General features: G+C 38.0%; 1 long non-coding RNA gene across 1 annotated transcript in view; it reads left to right on the top strand.

Moving 5' to 3' along the window:
* Positions 1-21,698, top strand: part of LOC140930768 (uncharacterized) — a 162,554-nt gene that overhangs the window by 38,486 nt on the left and 102,370 nt on the right. The gene's annotated exons all lie outside the window — the stretch shown is intronic.

A 21,698-nucleotide genomic window follows, 5' to 3' on the forward strand; every position in this document is an offset into this window, starting at 1 on the left:
AAATTACAGAAAACCTTATAAACACATCTGGAATATTACAGTAAAGTAGAATATTTACACAGCTATGGATTACTCTATAAACTCATTTATCCAACCATCTGAAACTCATGATTACTATAAGTATAGTTTCTTCCCAAGAACTGTAAGGGACTGGAACTGTTTATTACCTGAAACAAGAGCACTTAATTATTCAGCATTTTGTAGAGCAAAATTATTCTAAGTTTTGTTTTGATATACGTACTGCAGTTTCTTCGTTATATATTTTTTACTTTTAATTTTTTATTGATATTTACACTTTTATTTCTTAACTCTTCTTGATGTGTAACACGTTGAAGTAGATGTAGATTAGGAAATTTTTGATTTCTGATTATACTCGTAACACAGGATTTACTGTGCAACATTTCGAACTACAAAGGAATGATTGATCTCAAAAAGGACTTACCATTTTGGAACAACATGAGCCTCATCTGTGACTAAACCAAAAAGGTTGTCTTGAAACTCTTGCGATTGCAGCAATTTTCGCCACCTTTCCTCACGAACAATGAGTTCAGGACTGGTAAAAACAATAGAATGCTGTCAAATTTCTTTCTCTATGAGGCCATCATCCCCAAGATAGCACGACAAAATACCATAGTTGGCAAGCTCTTGGATGTGTGACTCCACCAGGGCACTGAGAGGGCATATCACCAACTGTATGGGTTTCTCAGGATAATTAAACTTTTCATTGTGTAAATACGCACACACCAACGGGACCAGTTGAAAAATCAACGATTTCCCACAACCAGTAGGAAGGACACAAAATACGTCCTTTCGGCGAATAAACTGTAACAGTGCCTCCTGAACAGGCTTCAGCTGTCTCACGTTCTCAAATTTAGAACTTAAAGCGTGATGAACGGCATTTCTGAACGAACGCATTCCTCCATTGTTGACATTAGCCTGCTTAAGATCCGACGACGGCAGACGTCTGTGACGGCGAGCGGAAGTGAAATTACTTCTGGAAAGACTTCCGGCTGCCGTCGTTGCGAAGTTTCCCGCCGTAGCGGCCTTGTCTGTGACGTGAAGAAGGCCATTTTGCCGTCGCGTGTAAAACGTGAGTAAACTTGATCAAAATAATGCCATTTAAACACATTTTGAGCGAAATTCTTTAGCACTGTTAACAGTTCATTCTCAGTAGACCATTTTTGTCGAATTTCTAAGCGACTTAAACGATTTGAACACGGTATTTAAATTAAATTTGTTTGCCTTCTCTAAACAGTATGACTTGTTAATCGCCATGGACTCGGTCAACTCGACAAAGAAAGCAACCCAGTCAGTTTTACAAGTTTTTTCTTGTGTTTATTGATGTCTTTATTAACAATTATGATAGGGTAGACTTGTTTCGGCATTAAATTGAGTTCCAATGGATTATGCCACTCATCTTTTCTCGAAATAGCGTTTTTTTTTTACTCGGCTTCTCTTACAATGTAATTTTAGTCAAGAGCTTTCAGTAAGGCAAAAAAAATGCATCGTCGTTGAGACACGAAACGCTCGCTTCTCAAAACTGCTCAAAATACAACATCACGATTAGTTTATGCTTGAATTAGGCGGCATATTGCACATGTACACATGTACACAAACATGACTGAGATTTAACGGTGAATCAATTTAACCGGTTTCCAAGGTCCCCTGTTCGCATGTATACGAGTCAGGCAACCCCATTGCCTCTTTGAGAACAGGCATGTCACTTTTTCTGAAACGAAATTCTGCTAAGAATTCACTTTCGTCAAGCCTCTCGAGGTCAAAATGTTTGTAATTCTGGTAGGGAAAATCGGGATTTTTAGATCTGTTGACATCATACAACAGTAAAAATTCATCTTCTGAAATGTCATCATCATCGAAACTTGTCAGTAACCATTCACGAACCTTTCTAAAAGTAGCCATCGCTCTTGTATTTATTTCTAAACTTCAACAGAAAAAGGCGCTACAACAACCCGCCTTCGCGCGAGCTTTCTTACTGCTATTTCTCGCGCCATTGCGACGGCGACCTCACCCCAAGCCCCCTCGACCAAGTCTGCCGTCGTAGAATCTCGCCGTCGTCGGATCTTAAGCTCACTATTGTTGCCTTGGAACGCGACACGATCTGCCTGAGAAACCGGTTTTTCAATCCCACGCAGTTAAGGTGGCTCGACTGGATTTTTTGGGGTTGATACCTCCCCAGTTGGAGAATTAACTACGTCGGCATGAGTAAAGATATGGAAAAAAGGTTACCACAGCTGTATAATATAAACATGAAAATTTCTTATTATCTGGGTTTTATTGTAATCAGAGTCGCCATGGCAACGTAATGACGCCATTACGTTTTTCATTTATCTTTGTGTTTCTCTGTACCAAGAGTTTTTTGAAGAAATCGCTTAAGGGAGTATGTACCTGCCATAATTGCCTCCATTATAGCAAAGTTTGAACAAATTCTATGAGAGCGTTTTCGAAATATTTTGAAATGCAGTTTTAAGAATCATAAAAACAGTGAAATAGCATGCTAGCCACACAATTCGCTGATATTTTAAGAAAATGATAAGTTTTGGGAACGTGGCTTCATCTCATAGTGGTTTGATTCCATTGAAAACTGCATACAAAAAAAGAGGGGAATTGCCAGCAAAAGATATAAATTTGCATCAAAAAGAACTCTCGATTACTTCCCAAAGAAATGTCCGGAATATGAAAATAACTGGCTTGTCGTTATAGATAGCAGTGAGAGCCGAAACGGTGAACGTCACCGCTCATCGTGTAGGATGGAATACTTAATATCTTACTCGGGTTATAACATCACAGAAACTCTCACAGAGAGTTGCTCTGATGTTATAATGTATCACTAAACTCTTTACCCGGTAATTAGCATATCCCAGAGATTTAACTGAGGGTCCTTTTTGATGCAAATTCTATCTTTTTGCTAAATGTGCACGTGTATATGAAACTTGAAAACAAGGCCAGTGAATAATGAGGACGCTCACTTGTAAACACAAAATCTGGGGGAAAAATTGGCTATATTTGAGGCCCTATTTAAAAGCCTTCCCTGTTTTCAATGTTCTTGAAACTTGCAGGGAATATTTCTTGACAATTGATCTCGGGATTGTCATATTAATAAAAAAATTTATCGAGCGGTTTTTGGAAAAATGCAAAATTTTTAGGCATGGACCAAATTACGTCCAAAAACTGTATCAAAAGCAGCTGAATGCAAGTTAATAAAATTCTTCTTACTCGCGATCGCCCAGAGCAATTCCCCTCTTTTTTTGTATGCAGTTTTTAATGGAATCAGACCACTATAAGACGAAGCCGCGTTCCCAAAACTTATCATTTTCTTAACATATCAGCGAATTGTGTGGCTAGCATGCTATTTCACTGTTTTTATGATTCTTAAAACTGCACTTCAAAATATTTCGAAAACGCTCTCATAGAATTTGTTCAAACTTTGCTATAATGGAGGCAATTATGGCAGGTACATACCCCCTTAAGCGATTTCTTCAAAAAAACTCTTGGTACAGAGAAACACAAAGATAAATGAAAAACGTAATGGCGTCATTACGTTGCCATGGCGACTCTGATTACAATAAATCCCAGATCATAAGAAATTTTCATCTTTATATAATACAGCTGTGGTAACCTTTTTTCCATATCTTTACTCATGCCGACGTAGTTAATGCTCAAACTGGGGAGGCATCAACCCCAAAAAATCCAGTCGAGCCACCTCAAGTTGTTCGATGTAGCCAATCAGGGCCATTATTATATTGTTAATTCCCTGCGGACATGGGAGTATCCAATCGGTGACCCAGTTCAAATTCTGAACTGATTTTTTGCATGGAAATGAGGTTGCGTACTCCTGTGACCAGAGGTTATTTCTTTCTCCTCGGCGCTTTCTTTTTTTGCGTTAACGCGGCTATCGATAAGAAAAAAATATTCTCTGGAACCCAGGGTAGTTTAAGCCATACTGTAAGACAATTGGCTGGAATGTTCTTTATTGTTCTACTTTAAAATGCTCAAACGTTTTACGTGTTACTTTTAGAGGTATATCATACTTCTTAAAACCTGTAATTTATTTAACTTTCTACTGTAGAGTTGCTGAGAAATTCAATACACCTTAACCGTCAGCATACCGCAGTTTTTCAAGGGCGGTCGATTGTTTTAGCCATACTGTAAGACCATTTGCTAGGACGTTTTTATCGTTCCGCTTTAAAATTCTCAAACATTTTATGTGTTCCTTTTAGAAGTATCTCATACCTCTAAAAATCAGTAATTTATTTAACTTTTTACTGTAAGCTTGCTGAGAAATTCAATCCACCTTAACCGTCACCATACCAGTGTTTTCAGAGCGGTCAATAGTTTTAGCCATACTGTAAGACAGTTGGCTGGAATCGTTTAATTTTTCCGCTTTAAAATTCTCAAACATTTTATGTGTTCCTTATAGAGGTATATCATAACGCTAAAAAGCTGTAATTTATTTAACTTTTTACCATAATGTTGCAGAGAAATTAAATCTATTATAAGTGTTACAATAGCAGTGTTTTTAAGAGTGGTCAATGGTTTTAGCCATACTGTAAGACGATTGGCTGGAATTTTGTTATTGTTTCGCTTTAAAATTCTCAAACATTTGATGCGTTCCTTTGAGAGGTATGTAATACGTCTAAAAAGATGGAATTTATTTAACTTTTTACTGTAGGGTTGCTGAGAATTTCAATCCACCTTAACCGTCACCATACAAGTGTTTTAAGAGCGGTTGATGGTTTTAAACATACTGTAAGACAATTTTCTGAAATTTTTTTGTCCCACTCTAAAATTCTAAAACAGTTTGTGTTCATGGTAGAGACCTCTAAAGAGCTGAGAGGCTTTCACCGTGGAAAAACCGTTGAAAAACCGATGTCACAGCGTTTATTTTTTACCGTTGGAATTCCGTTTAAACACCTTTTTTTTTACACCGTTGAAACCCTGTGAAACACAGAGCAGTCGATGGTTTTAGCCATACCGTAAGACAATTGGCTGGAATTTTTTTATTGTTCTGCTATAAAATTGTGAAACCTTTTATGTGTTCCTTTTAGACGTAAAGCATTAATTTATTTAATCTTTTCACTATAGGCTTGCTGACAAATTCAATCCACCTTAACCATCACCATACCAGTGTTTTCAGAGCGGTCGATGGTTTTAGCCATACTGTAAGACAATTGGCTGGAATTTTTTTATTGTTCCGCTGTAAAATTCTCAAACATTTTATGTGTTCCTTCTAGAGGTATATCCTCAAAAAGGCTGTAATTAATTTAACTTTTTACTGTAGGGTTGCTCAGAAAAATTCAATCTACCTTAACCCTCACCATACCAGTGTTTTCAGAGTCACAAAACACAGAGAAGAGAAGTGTGACGTCACGTTGCCAAGGTAGAAAAAATTTCTGGATGACAACAAAAGCAAGAACGGGGGCACAGAAAACAAAAATAGGCTTATATGAGCAAACCAACAACCTTCACACTTCTTGTTGCACTTTCTAGGCGTCGTTGCACGACTGGCGGTCGAGTTAATTAAGGCACGCGTCTATACTTAGTGAAAGAGTGAGGGGGGTAGTCTATCTTTCAAAGCATTATTTTTGTGGTAGCAGCGGAAAACTGTCGTCAGGCGGTAGGTACTTCATATATGATTAGTATTATGTACCTAAACATACCTATTATTATTGTACTATATACAACACCATATATACATAAGTATGTTTAGGTACTTAATAATAATCATATATGAAGTACCTACCCGTCAGGCACGCATCTCATCATTTTTTGTGTCAAATTTGGTGACCATGTTGCCAAAGTGATGGTGGTCAGTTAAGAAATTGGAGTAATCGAGCAATAACATTGTTCTTATGAAACATTTCTAACACTCTCTAACACGTTTGGAATGATTGTCCACCTGCACTTGTACTTCAAGAAAAAAAATTATGAGGGTAGTGACAATTTTAAAGGCCCCAATTTAACATCGAATTATTTAAAACTTGGCGTACATTCATTCCAAAAAGATCGGTGATCCACAAGAGTCATTGCATCAGTCAAATGTTGAAAAGCGCAATTTTGTAGCTCTTTTCTATTGCAAGTTGTCTTGTCGCAATCAAGTTGCAATTGAATAACTTCGAAAATAAATATGTACGGTCATCCAGAAACTGAATGTTGCTACCATGTGGCAGCGAGGCGTAGTGACTTCTTACCACCCCACCCCTGTTTGCTTGCGCAGCAAAGGAGGAAGCTTCATTAACGTCTCTATCAAGAACAAGAAAATAGTCTCTAGTCACCACTTCCACTGACTTTTTCCAATTCCAACACGAGGAACAAGAGATGAAAAGGAAAGAAAAAAAAAACACCTGGCAGGGAATAATGAAAACGATTATTAACGATCATTACTCTTGTTATTATCTCTTGATCTACTTGCTGTCACGGTCGCTTGGACAGAAATGTCCAAGAAGCTAGAGCAAGTTGATTTCCGATTCGCTCCGTAACTGCCACATCTGCTCCAAAATCAACGCTCCATGTAACTTTACGACTAGTAATTTCCATGCACGTGTATAGAAAATGGGGAGAGGATATGTTACGTAACTGGGAAGTTTGGTCTAATGGCTACATTTGCCACAAGAGGACGTATTGGGGAATGTCCCCCAAAGCCCCAAGACGAGAGACTCGTTGTGTGTGGTTTTTTTTATTTTTGTATTTTCTTTTTTAAAGAAGACTAATAAGAACCGAGAAACTACAATTCGCCCAATTTCCCAAGTGGGTTTTTTCAGTAAACGCTGGTGCCAGCCAGGGCAGTGGTATTAGCTGGCCCCCAGTGTACTGGCGACATTCCAATGACTAAAATAAAGAAATAAATAAATAAAAACCTCTACTTACTTCAGCTGTGCCGGTTGTCGTCTTCGCTGCTGTTCACTTTTGGGCATGTAAAATCAGTAAAGTGGAGATCTGAAAGGAAATACAAATCAGCCGTTATTAACATGCGGTTGAGTAAAGACCGCAGTGACGAATATCAGTAGCAGAAAGGAAAGAATTGCACATGGCCAGCAACACGACTCTTACGACAGATTTTCAGTTAGTTCATTTCAATCTTGTTCTGGTCGTCAAAGTCGCTGTGAATTCCTGCCAAAGAGAAGTAAGAACGAGTCAGTGTTGTTGCCGATTGGTCATCGTTCAAAACGACCTTGAACAGGCTAGAAGGCGCGCCATGAAACCTACATCTTTAGCAGTTTTTCCTTTATCTTTATTTTGTTTTTGTCTCTGTTTCTGTTTCGCTTCTGCTGTTGCTTTGTTCGGTTCCTTTTTCGTTTTTTGTTTGTTTGACTAATACAAACCAAGAAACTACAATTTGCCCAATTTACCAAGTTTTTTTTTTTCAGTAAACGCTGGCGCCAGCCAGGCCAGTGGTATTAGCTGGCCCCCGGTGTAGGGGCGACATTCCGATGAGTAAAATAAATAAATAAAAAAAATAAATAAATAAAAGCCTCTGCTTACCTCAGCTGTGCCGGTTGTCGTCTTCCCTGCTGTTCACTTTTGGGCATGTAAAATCAGTAAAGTGGAGATCTGAAAGGAAATTGAAATCAGCCGTTATTAACATGCGGTTGAGTAAAGACCCCACTGACGAATATCAGTCCCAGAAAGAAAAGAATTGTACATGGCCAGCAACACGACTCTTATCACAGATTTTTAGTTAGTTTATTTTAATCTTGTTCTGGTCGTCAAAGTCGCTGTGAATTCCTGCCAAAGAGAAGTTAGAACGAGTCAGTGTTCTTGGCGATTGGTCATCGTTCAAAACGACCTTCATTAGGCTAGAAGGCGCGCCATGAAACCTACATTTTTAGCAGTTTTTCCTTTATCTTTGTGTTGTTTTTTGTCTCTGTTTCTGTTTCGCCTATGCTGTTGCTTTGTTCCGTCCCTTTTCCAATTGTTGTTTGTTTGACTAATACGAACCGAGAAACTACAATTCGCCCAATTTCCCAAGTGAATTTTTTCAGTAAACGCTGGGGCCAGCCTTGCGAGGGGTATTAGCTGGCCCCCGCTGTACTAGGGACATTCCGATCAGTAAAATACATAAATAAATAAAAGCCTCTATTCACCTCAGCTGTGCCGATTGTCGTCTTCGCTGTTGTTCTTTTTTGTGCATGTAAAATCAGTAAAGTGGAGATCTGAAAGGAAATTCAAATCAGCTGGTATTAACATGTGGTTGAGTAAAGACCGCACTGGCGAATATCAGTCGCAGAAAGAAAAGAATTGCACATGGCCAGCAACACGACTCTTACCACAGATTTTTAGTTAGTTCATTTTAATCTTGTTCTGGTCGTCAAAGTCGCTGTGAATTCCTGCCAAAGAGAAGTTAGAACGAGTCAGTGTTGTTGCCGATTGGTCATCGTTCAAAACGACCCTCAACAGGCTAGAAGGCGCGCCATGAAACCTACATTTTAAGCAGTTTTTCCTTTATCTCTGTTTGGTGTTTTGTCTCTGTTTCTGTTTCGCTTCTGCTGTTGCTTTGTTCGGTCCCTTTTTTGTTTTTTGTTTGTTTGTTCGCTTTCTTTACTAGCCCGCCCACCGGTTGCTGCTGTAGCGGGCCACAGTCTTGTACAATGGAATCCTCAAGAAGGTGACAGGACTGACACTTGGCTGGGCGGTCTCTTTGTACCGAGTACAAAATAGAAGATCTGTACTCTGTACTTGTTCCAAATACGTCACGGTCTTTCCTGTCGCATCCCCTGTCACACGTCGTCAAAAGGGGATCGATCGATCAAGCGCAACCCTTCGTTCTGCTTATTAACTCAGCTGTCAGTTGTGGCTAACCGTTAATATAATTAACGCCGACAACATTTTTAGTAACGAAAAAACGCTGTGTGGTTCTTACTGGATTTCTGCGCTCTGTTTCCTTTCATTTCATTGACTAGCTAGTGAGGTCATTGCCCGGTGGTTTGAGCAACACATCTATTAAAAGTGGTACTGAAACCAGATTCCCGGGCATTGAGTGAGGGTGCAGGTGGTCTGGTCTTAGGAGTACATCTCAGTATATTTTCAGTCGCTTATAAATTGCACTAGTGGCGGAGTTTATGTGAATTCTTGGAAGTTTACACCTTGCTTTTAGTAGGGCCTACCCTAAAAAGTGATTGACCAGCAGAAAGAAAAACAATTCGGTTTATGTCGGAATAATATCCACTACTGGAGAGTGAAAGTTTGGTAGCTAACCAAAATTAGTAGTTAACTGATATTTGGCCAAAAAATTAGTAAACTGACAATTAATTGGGTACCCCCACTGGCAACCTCGTGAATGCTGCTGGCTGAAGTCCCTTCTAGGAAGTTCAATTTGTCTTCTCAACATTTCTTGCGATCTGTCCGTGGTGGGTTTCCTTGTTGTTGAGATCAAAATCAAAGATCGCTCATACGTTCCAGAGTATGCCATCTGGGTCATGACATTTCTTCCAAATAAATAAATGAATAAATAAGGTCTCTGGCGACTATTCTAATGTCTTGACCATTGCGACTTATGTAATGCCAATCGCCACTTCAGTTAACACAAAAAGAGAATATTTCCCATTGTACCTTAACTAAACTAATCAGCAATAACAGATGCCAAACTGACGTTAAAGCAAGATATCTGTAACGAACCAATAAACTGACACCTGATCAATCCACTCCAATTTCCAAAACAGAACTTTTTCTGTTATGAGAAAATTTTTAAACAAATCATAGCAGGATAAGAACTCTTCTTGATCCGTAATTGAAACAGGCAGTCTCAATCTACCAACAAAAAAAAAAAAAAGAAAGGAAGAAAAGAAAGGAAATCAACTTACCATTTGTTGGCCAAACAGAAAATTTTGGCGCCTTCTTCCCCGCCAATGGGAGTGTTGCGCGCGCCATTTTGAAAATAATCACTCAGTTAGCATTTACCTCTTTTTAACACACTGGCGGTCAACCCAACTTCCTGAAAACTGTCCTGGCGCGAACTACAGTTCCTTATCTACAAATCGCACAGTTTAAGTAGCACCTTCTACTTGTCTCTTGGGTGCATTCTCCACTTGAAATCTTTTTCTATCAGGTCATCTTTCGATTCTTCATACATGCACACACTCAATTTCCTTTTTTCGGGTCAGCTGCTAGACAATGCACAGGCTCACAAACGCCGCCATCTTGTTCTTTGTACATGTGCCAGCTTTTTTTAAAAGTTTCTTTGCTGCCACCTGTGTTTTTTCTTGAAAACAAGCCAAATCACTCTTCCAGAGTTCTAGTTCTTCAGGTCGGCGAGGAAGCATTTTGTAGTTTGGTACTCAAAAAACTCTTGTTGGTCCGATAAAAAGGTCTTTGAAGAAGATTTTACATGGGACCAGCTAGCTTGGCTATCTAAAATTAAGCTTAAGGTTTGAACTGGTTTGCGTTCAGTAAAAAAGAATCTTGGACTATAACGTTCTGGCTAACTATATTACTGTGAATTTCAGAGGCAATCTAAAATGATGCGTTGCCCAGTTTTGTGGTTTCTCTACCTTTCTCCTGTCAGGAGAGTTCGTAGTGTTGAATATACATGTATGATCGGTTAGGGTTAACGATTCTCTAAGCAACCAGTTGTAAAAATTTTACCCACACAACTACTGACACACGTCTTAGTTATTCCTTCACACCAATTGCCAGGAAAATGGCCACTTTTCAGAATCAAATTGGATAGTCTGCGTAGAGAATTTTTGAGAAATTCCTGTTCACTTATCCAGACTTTGCACCTCCTTCTTCCGCTGCTTGGCCTGCTCGACAGTCAGGGTGCTCGACTGTTTTGCTAAGGGGTACATTTCTCCATTTCCAACAGCGAAGCACAGCACAGCAACTTGATTGGGCGTTCATTTTTGATCTGGAGTCTGCTTATATAGAAAGTGTTCTTTTAAAGTTGGAACACCGAGCAGACTTCACAGCTAGTGGATGGACAACAAATCCGACTGCTCATAAATACGAAGAGAAGAACCTGATTGATCGATGTGGGAAAGTAATCGACAGGCAGACCTAAAGGGCTTTGAAATCAGATGGATTTGAGAAAATTGATAAGTCTTTACTTGAAGCTGTGGTCCAACGAGAAACGATGTAGGCGAGAAAAGTCGAGCAGTTTCAAAAGCGATTCAAGACATTGCAGTTGATACCTTCCTACAGGGTGGAGGTAGTATTCTTGAAGTGAAGCTCTAGCAGACAAAGCTAGAATTCTGTTATGTGCCCCATCAAATGTGGGTCCCATAGAGGTCATACATACAAGACGCTCACCTATTCTAGCATTATTTTTGGAAAACATTTGTTTGTTCATTTATCACTAAATGGGCAGAGATGATATACTAAAAGAACATTTTTTAAATTTCATTCTGTTCGCTTTTCAATATGAATCGTTCATCACGGTGTTGACCTTTAACAGCAACTTGATCCACAAACACACTTATTTATCTTTTGGATCTAAACGAATTAATAGTATGTTTATATTTGTTAATAGTATATATTTCTTATTCCTTCAGTGCGACATAAGTTGACAAGACTTGTAGTGTATAATCAATATAAAGTGACAATTGTGTAACAAATTAATGATAAACTAAACTCTTTATACACATTATTCACAATGATTAATATGTTTCATGACATTACCTCTCTCCCCTACATCTCAGTTTAACCCAACAAGGAAGCACACAACCCTTGGATGCGGCTTGCTTCAAGCGAAGTGCTCGGTTTATTCTCCGAAAAGACTAAAAGATACACATGACATGGTGGTAGTTGTGGCAACTGAAAACGATAATTCTAACTTTATAGTGAAACAAACACCAACAACAACTATAAAATCAACGAATTTGAAGTTTGTCAGCACTGTCTTTAAAACGAACGCTTTGCACATTATTTTTTTAGTGCTTTAGTGAATAAATGTTAGACTCGGTAGCAAAACTGCGCGTGATTTCTATGAGAACAAACATAGAATATCATCAAACACTTTAACAAAACAAAAGACATGGTCGAGGATATAAAAGTAGATGATGGAGTTACATTTGTTCAAATATGAACACATTTGAAGGGCTTTCCTCCATTGTGTCCCCAAACCAAAAAGTAGGCGAACTCTAACCCTAACCTCGGAAAACTCAGAGGAATTGTTTCTATTTCGTGGCTTAATTGACCAAGAGGGTAGATTCATTTTTTACCTTTAGATATTTAAAGTAAAGTTTTACCTTTAAATTAGTAGTATTTTTATAATTTTCAAAAATATTTACGTTAACCTATTCAGTATTAATTTTAGTGCATGTATCAGTGCTGCTTTTAAGATGGGAGCAAAGGATTTTAGAGTATGAATTTTGGGGGAAAATGGTCAATTTTCAAATACACCTGTAATTCATTTTCCTTTGAAGGACGTTGGCAGAAATGTGGTTTAATTCATTACCTAAATTTTAATATCGATTTTGCACGCTAATCGTCAAAGTGATGTCATCCATGTTGTTTTTGAGTTTCATTTAACTGAGTTTTTTGCTCCAAAAATGTTCTTTAACTTTTTACTGTGGGCAGTGCAAATATTTACGTTCGCAAAAATTCGTACTTTGCCTGACACGGAAGGTGGCCTGTTTCACTGAGTCTTTATAGTGCAACTGCAATGAACTGACCTTTCCCTCTCCTCCGAAACGCTTAGGTCAAAATAAAGATACTTCAGCGTAACTGTGACTGGCTCGTGACAAACAGCTTTAAATTGTACTATATTGCCGTGATTGGGATCATGCAGTAAACGAGCTTCTTTAGTGAATGCATCGATAAATTGTAAAGACGAACCAAGCAATTTCTTTACAACAACTGACTCTCCTGAATTCCTGTCCAGGTGTTGAGCATACTTTGTCCCAAGAACCGCTACGAACAATCCTTGTCCAACCACGTCCTGTTCCCCTAGATCACTTCATTTAAATTCTGGAAGGTCCTCAAAGCGAACGATTTGCTTCTTCTTCACCATCAATGCCAAAGGCACCTTGAAATTTCCAAGAGACAACATGGCGTAGAAAGAGGTAAAACAAAGCACGTAGTGGCCACAAATACACGAATTTTGCTGCCAAAATGCTGCGCAAAAATCGAGAATTTGTCTGTAGAACACTGTATAAAGTTGTTATCAATATTAAATTCTCCTCAGTCTTCAGTTTCCCGAATACGCCAACCGCGAGTCTGTTTGATTTTTATTTCTGGCAAAAAGAAACCGGATCGCAGGTTATAAAAGTGACGGGGATATTTACCATTTCTTGCTTCGGCAGCTGGAAACTGCGTTTTCAAAAAACTAAAACGTAAGGAGCTTATAAATAGGAAAGGGTAGATTACCAAAATGGGGGGAAGCTGAGGTTCCTTAAGGCTGTCAAGAAGGAGTCATTCAGCCAGTTTTTGGTAGGAGAAACCTCGTTGTTACCATTACAAAGTCGAGCTGTTATGGCACAAACTGCCCACCTACAGTACATGTTCACAGCACAACCTTCACACACATCTTGCATGTCAGAGTCCATAACTATTAATCTTTATTCTTCATGCAACATTTTAGCCCCCGCAAGAGGTCGTGGAGCCTAATAAATTTCGTTCACAAGCAATAGAGATGGATGTGTAGCCGATTTAGAATGCAACTCTGACAAGAAGCAATATTGTCTAAAAGAATACATAATTATCATTAATGAGTTTTGATTCAAAACACTATTGTTATTGTAAGACAAGGAAAAATAATACCTTAACGCATCACCTTTAACAGCAACTTGATCTACAAACACACTTATTTATCTTTTGGATCTAAACGAATTAATAGTATGTTTATATTTTTTTAATAGTATATATCTTTAACGGTTAAAAGGTTTCAAGGGTATCACGGTGCTTGTACAGTGTTTCAACAATATTTTAGCGGTGCAAAAAAACGTGTTTCAACACTGTTTTTCTTTGATGTGTTCCTTTTAGATGTATATCATCTTTACTGTTACTGGTCGTGTTTTGTTATATTCTGATCGGGATCTTTAAAACGGGGAATCTTTAAAAGCGGGAATCTTTAAAATGGGGGATTTTAAAAGCAGGAATCTTTAACTGATCGGAGTTGTACAGTTTTGTTTCCCAGCAAGGGACAGCAGCCGGCCAATGATATGTGGAGATCACTTCTTGGAACAACTCCAGTAGGGGGGGGGGGGGGGGCACCCCCATATATGGACTATCCGAGATATGCCACCTGACAGGGTTTGGGTTTTTAACAGAACAATCAGAAACAAGGTATACTTTCGGCCCCGTAACTGTCATAGACAGAAATCCATAATAATTCAGGCCGCAGTGCTCTGCTTCTGGTATCAGGAATAATTTTGGTTTTGTTATAGCGCAGTCAGGAACAAGTATCATCAACTGTGTCCTAAGAGAGGGTCTGGATTGGGGGTTCATTCCAATGAGAGGACTACCACAGAACGTAGACGACATTTTCCGACCGAAGTTTTTTTTCACCTTGAAAACGCCCATATTGTTTTTGGAAAACATTTGTTTGTTCATTTATCTCTAAATGAGCGGAGATGATATACTAAAAGAACGTATTTTTTAAATTTCATTCTGTTCGCTTTTTAATATGAATCGTTCTTATTTTTGAAAAAGAGAACCTTCCCTTCCCTATTTATATTTTTGAAAAGAGAACCTTCCCTTTCTCAGACTTCCATGGTGATAGAACGCCCCTAAAGCCAGAAAAAATGGACATTTCAACAGAGGCAATTGAGGAATGAAATCCCCCTTCCTGGAAAGAAAGGAATGAAAAAAAAAACAGGAATTAATTCTAAGCCTCAGAAAAATAAAGATGTCAGTGGTTATCAAACGAGGGAAAGTAGATGAATAAAAAAAATATAGAAGACTTTTGAGCTACACGGGTATTAAACAAAAACGACCAACAAATCGTTCTCTATTAATCAACTCTCATTTCGCCAGAGCCTTTTTCCAACTTCACCAAAAGGCGACACCTTTACTCTTCGCCCCGTTGACAAAAAACCATCCGCTCAGGCTTTTCTCTTGTTTGAGGGTTGCAATACATCAGAGTCCGACAACTATAGAGGTATGTCAGTACGGCCCTGCTGGTCCAAAATCCAAGAGTCTTTCATGAATTGGCAACGACAAGCTTATGCCAAAGAACCAGATCTAATTCAACAGCAGCAGGTCTATGCCGGCGTTGTGGAGGACCAAAGAAATTGTGGAAGCGTATGATTCATAGTTTAAGCAGCTTTGCCAATTACTGAGGGCTCTAACTTAAATATTGACTTGTTAAGAAATCTACAGCCAAATGTTTCTCATAACTGCCAGCTTTGACCACAATGGGTTATTTACCTTTCAGTGTGTAAAAAAATCTTTTGTTTTGGAGCAAGAAAGAAAGGATATGTTTCAACGTTTGCTTCTACACTTTCTTTAGTGTATCTGTCTCTAATTTATTTATACTTGGAAAATTATACATTAAGGTTACTTCATGCTGTCACAATAGCGACTTTTCAACCTCATTCCCAGAGCTCTCTACTACCAGTCCCTAAGAAGCAAGAGTTCTACTATCCAAACGCAATGCTCCTTTCATTCAACGGCACTACAGACAAAATACATTCGATTTCTGTATGGACTGAACAGGTAAAACACACCACATCAGCAAGAGCTGTTTCTCTTTCGACCAGAACTTGAATAAGATGGAACGGTTTTGGCCATTGACACCAAAAGTGATTCAAGACATTGCAATTGATACCTTCCTACAGGATGGAGGCAGTATTGTTCTCAATTTATCAACTCTATTAATCAACTCACATTTCGCCAGCCTTTTTTCCAACCTCACCAAAAGGCTACCTAAGTTTTAAATTCCATCTTTTGTATAAAAGATAGTCAATGTTTTATCCCATTTGTTCAATGAACGTTACTGATTCAATTTTAATTCATTAGAATATAAGGAGAAGACTATTCATCGAAGTGCCCCTCAAAGAATGTTAATCTTAAGAATGCATCTCTTTACTTTTCATTAAATATATTTATTTTTCGTTATAAAAAATCTTCCACTTCCCTCTTTTAGTTATATTTCAACTTCCGATTACGTTTACCCACCATCTGAGATCATGTTTATCAAAGTAAATGCAAAGTTGACCATTTCTTATATGGTTAACAAGTTGCTCAATTTTTACGTCGTTTTCTCCGCGTATTCAGACGTATTGAACGTTCATCATAAGCTACTTAGTAACTAGTTAACTACTTTAACAGGGTTTGAAACTCCTTCAACGTTTTCTAGCTAGAAGGAATACCATTTTTGTGGCAAGGACACTGCAACAATACTAAACAAAAGTGACAGTATCATTTCTGAAATCAAGCAGTTCTCCTGATACAACTCAACACGGTGGTTAATGAGGTCAGCCACCAGATATGTAAGGAAACAATCATTTCGCATGCAACCCTGGATATCTCAAGTCAGACGCTGGAGAAGATATGTAGAGCGTTCTGGTTCTTTGAATGTCTTTTGTCCCATAAGTTTAGACAAAGTCACTTAATAATACATTAAGAAGCAAGACACTTTAACCAATGCGCATCTCAATGTATGAACGCAAGAACAAAAGGCGACTCTTGCCCGCGGCATTGTCAATAATTAAACCATCAAACAAGGGAAAGAGGACGATTAAAATAGCAAAGAAGGCTTGTGAGGTACGCAGGTATTAAACAAAAACTACCAACAAATTGTTCGTTATTAATCAACTTTCATTTGGCAAATGAGCGTTTCTCCAACCTCACCAAAAGGGAACACCTTTAAAGTTAGGCTTAAGAATCCATCTCTCCACTTTTCAGTACATTGAAAAAATGCAAGAAACGTTGACCAATGCGCATCTTAATGTATGAACGCAAGAACAAAAGGCGACCCTTGCCCATTGTCAACAAAACCATCAAACAGAGAAAAGAGGACGATTGAATAGTAAAGAAGGCTGGTGAGGTACACAGGTATGAAACAAAAACGACGAACAAATTGTCCGTTATTAATTCTCATTTGGTCAAAGAGCCTTTTTGCAACCTCACCAAAAGGCAACACGTTTTATGTACGTAGACTTTCCACCATACGTTAGTTTTAAATTCCATCTTTTGTATGAAACATTGTCAATGTTTAATCCCATTTCTACAATGAACATTACTGATTGAATTTGAATTCATTAGAATATAGGGACAAGACTATTCAACCAAGTGCCCCTCAAAGAACGTTAAGCTTAAGAATGCATCTCTTTACTTTTCAGTAAATATATTCATTTATCGTTATAAAAAATCTTCCACTTCCCTGTTTTAGTTATATTTCAATATTTATTTATTTTTTATTTATTTAATTCAATATTTATCCAGGGGCATCCAATTTAGCAGAGCTAGTTTAAGTGGAGCCCTGACAAAACACAAAAACAAAGACAGTAAAACATTAAAATTAGACAATTAATTAAGACAAAATGTAACGCGGGTGTTACTGTTTAAAGTGGCGCTTTAGCTTGATTTTGAATTCACTGAGGGTCTCTACTTGTCTAATGAGTCTCGGTAGGGTATTGTGGGTCCGAGCACCGTTTATTCTGAAGCTACCTTGGTTTTTGGTAGTTTTTGCAAAGGGAGTGCGCAGCAAATCACGACTTCTGGTGTTATAGCCGTGGAAAAAGGTGCGCGTGTCTAAACTCTGAAAGTAAGTACGAAGGCGCTATTCCGTGAACACACTTATTGTCCATCATCTGAGATCATGCTAATTGAAGTAAATGCAATGTTGACCATTTCTTATATGGTTAACAAGTTGCTCAATTTTTAAGTCGTTTTCTCGGCCTATTCAGACGTATTGAACGTTTATCAGTAGCTAAAGAGGCTGTCCGTGTAAGAACCGATCAGGCAAATTTCGGTCTATCACAGATTGCCCTGATATTTTCAGTGGAAGATAACTATCCTATCCCATGAATAAATATCACATTTATTTGGGCCAACTCAGTTTTTTCTCTATAATACAAGAAGATTTTCTTGGTCACCTAAAACTGGCCAGTTTGCCGTCAGAAGTGGTGCGATTTTGGTGAAACTTAGGGCTCTGTCAAACCTGCCTTACACAGCCAAATAAGCTGATTATTTTACACACAACAGTTTTAACTCTGGCTAATAGTTTCAAGGCTTAATGGCTGCATTCTGTGAAAAGTTGGCTGAGATATGATTTTTTAAAAATGTCCTTTAATTTGGTCAGAAGGAAAAGTAATTTGCATAACTAGAGCTGAACGGTAATTTCGCAAAAGTGGCACCTGACCCAGACTCAAGTCTATGATAAAACAGAAGTACTAAGACCAGTCTACTTCTTAATGCAATAAAATTTGTGGGCACTCTTCTTTGGGTGCTGTACAAAGTTCCGTTAATGTTCCAAAATTCGCCATTTTGACAGCAAAACTGGAATTTTAACGGTCTGCATCGGATCGACTAATAGGGTTCATACGGGTCCTGGAAAACCTGGAAAGTCATGGAAAGTGGAGGAGGAGTTGATGTTAGTACAGCTGGGTAGTACCTCAGAAACGCTGAGATAGACACATACATATGGAATATAATATACCAAGCCCCAGTCGCTGAAAAGGTGGATAGCTGTATACACGGGATAAATCGCTATCCACTGGATAGTGCAATTGGTGTCCGTTATAGCTATGGACTAGATAGTGATTTATCGGATGGATAGGGCTATGCAACGTTTGAATAACGCGGGCTAAAGTTATATGCTTCTGATCTTACACTAGCGGAAGTTTTAAAAATGTGTTCTCAAAACTACTAGATATTTGCGGAGAAACATTCCATGTCATTCTTACCGAAACGAAACATCTTTTCTTCCCCATCTCACTTAAAAGTGAAATGATTGACGTGACGTAAGAACGAGATGACGCATGCGTATGAGGGGTGCATGAGGTTTGACGTGAAGCGGAACTTTGGTTTATGGTTCCGATCTTAGGAGAAAAATTTTCATACGTGGAACCGATGAATTTCATGGTTTTATAAAGTTGCGAAAACGTTCTATTTTTGTCATGGATTCCAATTGAAATGACAGTGCATTTACAGAAGGTAAAAGGGGTGTAAAGTGCCAAGCAAGGTATGTGAAGGGGGTGCCACTTTTGTGTAAAAATTGTATCTGTACGGGCTTGGAGGTAGGGGCCGAGTTTCCCTGTATGGAAATTTGTTGTGATCCCTCCCCCCCTGTCGCTTGGGTGGCGATTTGAATGAGGTTATGCCAAAAGAAACTTTGCAATTTAAAGGAAAAAACTAAAACTTGTGGAAAATATTAAAATTAAGAAAACTACAGTATAGTTCATAGCATTGGAAGTTTATACTGGGAACATGTTTGTGAATTGGGCTGTTGGAGAAGATTACGTGATTACTTGTGTTATGTATCAGGGCATTTGGTGACTAACAATAATAAGTTATAAGAACCAATTAAAAAAGTTCTGAAGTACAAAGGTTTGAAGTTTGAAAATGTTGACAATTAAATTTCAGATATTATTGTAGTGTAAATAAATGTTTTTGTGTGGACAATCACCATTCAATTCAAAGTACAGCCCATTAACCCCTTGGACTTTCCACGGAATGTAATATTTCTACAGTGTTACATTTGATTTTTCGTGGACCCCTTGGAGGAAACTTTACTGTTACAATTGCCACCACTATAGCCCTATTGTGTATCTTGAAGATTTTCATAACTTGGTGTTCAAAGTAATTAATATTATTTCGTATTGGTGAAAAAATGCTACAATCAGTAGTAAAATATTGCTTGGTTGATTTATCAGAGAGTGTTAGATTTGCTGAAGTGATTGTGGGATGAAGCAATACTTGCAACAGTTAAACTTGTTTGCATGTTTTAAATCTTTTCAGTGATGAGTACCATTGATGTTGGTAGGAATGATAAAACAAAACTTTTGGTCATAAGATAAGAGTTTAACTTCGTTTGTAATGCGCTTCGTAACCTGTAGATATTAAGAAAAGATGGCCAAATGAAAACAAAATTCTGTTCAAGGGTACATGATGCAGTTAAAACAGGAATGATTGGAACAATGTTGCAATGTCGAAAGGGACATTTTTGTTGCTCTGGTGTATTCCTACTTTGTCATGGGTGGTGTTACAGGTCTTGCAAAAATGTCCACAAATTTGACAAATTGTTAGTGCTTGTGTTCTCCATGGGAAATAGACCTTTACAAAAGCATAATCTCATGGCTTTGTTGCTCTTACTACCTTGCTACAGGGCTTGAAGTATTGACGCTTGCAAAATATGGGTGATTAAAGGGGCTGTGTCACAGCAGTCCAAATTATTTTGTTTAATTTTGCCAATTACTTGCCCTCAATCGCCATGGAACCTAAAGTAACCAAAGAAATTGTGTGTAAATTACAAAATATGAGCTGTGAGACAAACAAATGAATATCTCTCCTGATCATTATTTTTGAATTTTCAAGAAGCAGGGGCAACGTTTGAGAAGCTGTTAGGCTGAACAGTTTTCAAAAACCCGAATTTCAATTCGTTTCAATCTTGTTCAGTTTTGCCCATCTGTGGCATCTGTTGTTTCTGTTATGTTATTTTATCCTTCCTCTTAAGCAGTTATTTTTATGTTTCTGTTAACGTAACGGGCATTTTGTAATGTCCTAATTTGGCTGAAGTTTGTGAGACAGCTCCTTTAATTTAGATAATCGGTGAGTGACAAAAATATCTAGTAGCAAACATTTGTCTATTAGACTCATCCTTGTCTTTTAAACAAAGGGAAACAATTTGCTAGTGGTCTGATCAGTTTTCTAGTGAAAAAAAATATTGCTAGCAAAAGCTGCAAGTGTGCGAAAAAGTTAACTTCAAACCCTCCGCTATGTCCTGGGGATTGGGGAGGCTGTGATTTCAATTGAGTGGTGGATAAGGAAGATATTTATTTAGTATTACCTTGTGTCCACATCTTGTGCAACAGCGTTTGTTATCTGTATGGTAGTAGAAATAGAAAATACTTTATTATTTGGTTAGCAACAGTAAAAAGTGACCTTTTTTGCGAGTGGTGATATGCAAATGCATATAAACAAGAAAGTTGAAGTGGATAGAAATTTCCTTCATCCGTAAATGGTATGAAATAATATTATTCATTAACAACTAAAGGATTCATGATTTAATTTTAGAGTTTTGATTGGCTTAGCAATGATTCTATGAAAAGGACAAGTGGAAAAGATGTGAGCAGGAACAGGTACAACAGTTTCTTGATTAGTTGTGTAATTTGGAAGTTTCAGGATGTCATGTAAAACAATAATTATTGCAAAGAATTGGCACCATTAATTTTGGGAAAGTAGTTTTCCAGGCACTTGCCCAATTGGTTGGAAATTACTGGTTTAAAACTCCCCTCCCCCTTAGAATTTACAATGATCTTTTGCCACATGTGTGGTAAAAATATGTTTTGGAACAAGACATTTTGTTTGAGTAATCAAAGTTGGAAGATATAGTGAATATGAAATACCATACATTGTCTATTAAACCCCTCCCTTTAATAAGGCGCCATCTCCCTTTCAGGAAGAGAAAGTTAATAAGGTGACATCTGTATTATATCAGTCCCCTCTTTAGCTGTGCTAAATATTCGTGGCTAATAAATGATAGACTGTATTAATCAGTCACTACTGTAAAACATCGTGTGGACTGATGTGTCATGGTTTGTTTAGGAATTGCAAGTTTGGATTTAATTGTGATTCTTGCA

Source organism: Porites lutea, chromosome 3 (assembly GCF_958299795.1).
Source record: "Porites lutea chromosome 3, jaPorLute2.1, whole genome shotgun sequence".
Lineage (NCBI taxonomy): Eukaryota > Metazoa > Cnidaria > Anthozoa > Scleractinia > Poritidae > Porites > Porites lutea.